At 34.6% G+C, this 2,593-nt stretch overlaps 1 long non-coding RNA gene across 1 annotated transcript; it reads left to right on the plus strand.

The window, feature by feature from the left end:
* Positions 1-466: 466 nt before the first annotated feature.
* Positions 467-2,267, plus strand: LOC128283797 (uncharacterized). The gene is made up of 2 exons (XR_008274207.1): positions 467-555; positions 1,897-2,267. It is a non-coding gene; the product is annotated as an uncharacterized LOC128283797 (long non-coding RNA).
* Positions 2,268-2,593: the final 326 nt, after the last annotated feature.

The raw sequence follows: 2,593 nt of genomic DNA on the forward strand, positions 1-2,593 counted from the left end.
ACTTCATGAGGTTGTAAGCTTGTAATTTGGATGATGAAATTTATGCTTTGTGAAGGTAAATTGTGTGGAAGGAGCATTCGCCATGGTAGTAAGATGAAATGCAAAATGTTAGTATTTGCTTTCTAGTGTATAAATGTGTATTAGCGAGTTTTGAATTTGAAATGAAACGAGATATAATCAATACGAGTAGCCATACTTGTAGGAAGTATTGAGCATAATTGGCCTCAACATATACATGCATACTCGCCACATGAGAAGATTAGTGTTGCATGCTTTCGGTTAGAGGCAAGCATATTGATGCCTTTATCTTGGTTAGGAAAATCGACTAAAAGGGATGTGAGTTAATATGTTGAGTTGATGCATGATTTCACATGTATGTGACTTTAATGTCTAATGTATAAATATGGGCTAAGTGCCTTGTATTCCTCTTTTCGATGCTCAAATGATTAAGTCAATTTGTTTGTTTAATTAAGCTCAAGAGCCTAGAGGATCAAGTTGGATAAGGGAAGGAAGAAGTGATCGAATAGCCGCCGAAATCGTTCGACCACATCCGAGGTAAGTTTTAAGCGATTAATCGTTGAGTAAATTCAATCATAATAGGACATAATGAGTTGATTTGATAAGATATGATGTGGCCATGATATGTCTTAAGCCCAAATGGTAAGTTCATAAGTGTTTGGACTTGGAAAGTTAAGAGCAAATTGTAATAAATTGCTTGGACAGCAGCAGTAATGTGATTTTAGAAAATCACTATAAATTGTTGTTGTGGAATTATAGGCTGAATAAAACATGTAATCAAAGCTTAGTTGGTCTAGTTTCTTATAAAAGAGACCGTGGAAGCAAAGGAATTTCCTATAAAGAGATATTTAAAGTTGTACGGGACAGTGTCGGAATGACTCCGAAATCCCCTGTTCTGTTTTTGGAAAATCATTATAATTTGTACAAAAATGGTTATGAGATAAGATTTATATGCTTAGACTCCTTAATGAGTCTAGTTTCAAATGGAATCAAATAAAACACATTATGAATTCTGTACAATGAAAAATTTGATTCGTAGTGAAGAGTGGTCAGATTGGTCAAACAGTGAAACAGGGGAAACTTTAAGAAAAATCTGGTATTGATTGGCCAAACCTAAAATTCTGAAAATTTTATGGATGAAAGATACATGAGTCTAAATTCGGGGAAAATTAACGGCAATTGATTTTGAGTTTTGTAGCTCCAGTTATAAACAATTTAGTGACTGTTGCTCAGGAAAAGAAAACTGCTTGTAGTGAATAGGTGATTTTGTTGTAAACTTTGATGAAATTATTTGAGTTGCTTATGAGCTATTGCTGAAATTGATGTACAAGAAAAATATGAAATATGTATGAGATGTATATATGTGATACGGCCTAATGGCCAATGTGATGAATGTGAAAGTGTATATATATGTGATAAGGCCTAATGGCCAATGTGATGAATGTGAAAGTGTATATACATGTGATAAGGCCTAATGGCCAATGTGATGAATGTGAAAGAGTATATATGTGATAAGGCCTAATGGCCAATGTGATGAATGTGAAAGTGTATATACATGTGATAAGGCCTAATGGCCAATGTGATGAATGTAAAGGTGTATATATATGTGATAAGGCCTAATGGCCGATGTAATGAATGTGAAATATATGTGTGATATGTATATGTGGTAAAGCCGAAGGGCTAATGTGAAATATATGTGTGATATGTATATGTGGTAAAGCCGAATGGCTAATGTGAAATATATGTATGCCCGAAGGAAGAGTGAAATAAAAATACGAACAACTATGTTAGATTTGGTTGTTATCTGTTGACACTGCTTAAAACTTACTAAGCATTGTAATGCTTACTCTGTTTACTTTGTTTTCCTCTGTTTTATAGATCTCATTGGAAGCTACAGGCTCGGGGATCGTCAGCAAATAGTCACACTATCACTACCCACCGTTTGGTACTGCTACGTTTTGGAATATCTTATGGCATGTATGGAATAGACTAGTAGTGAGAGGATATTTTGGTCAATGTATAGGACTACCCCTTTTGTTGTGGGTCATGGACCCTTTGGATTTGTATAATTTTGGATAGCCATGCGAAAATGGCTTATAAATGTTTTGAGCATAATGTTATAATCATTCGATATGTATATGCTCATTAAGAGGCATGGAAATGTTTGGCAACGATCAGCCATTAGAATGGTTCATCTTGATTATATTTTGGACTATATATATGCAAGAGGGTTAGTTGAGTCCTAGAAACTATGTGCTAGGTAAAGTCTACCCTAAAAATAGATGCTGGCAGCAGCAGTGATGTGGATGTGAAAAATCACTAAAAATAGTAGAGATGGAATTAAATAGAGAATAAATTATGTAAATGAGCCTTGATGAATCTACTTTCATATGGAAGAAACGAAACGGTCATATGAGTTGTATGTTAAGAGATTGTTAGGTTTTTATGAAACAGGGCCAGAACGGTTTCTGGAATCCCTGTTCCGACTTTGGAAATTCATTGTAAATTAACCAGAGATAATTAGGAGTCATGCCATATATGTATAGATTCCTCTTTGAGTCTAGTTTCTATAGAA

Source organism: Gossypium arboreum, chromosome 2 (genome assembly GCF_025698485.1).
Source record: "Gossypium arboreum isolate Shixiya-1 chromosome 2, ASM2569848v2, whole genome shotgun sequence".
Taxonomy (NCBI): Eukaryota; Viridiplantae; Streptophyta; class Magnoliopsida; order Malvales; family Malvaceae; genus Gossypium; species Gossypium arboreum.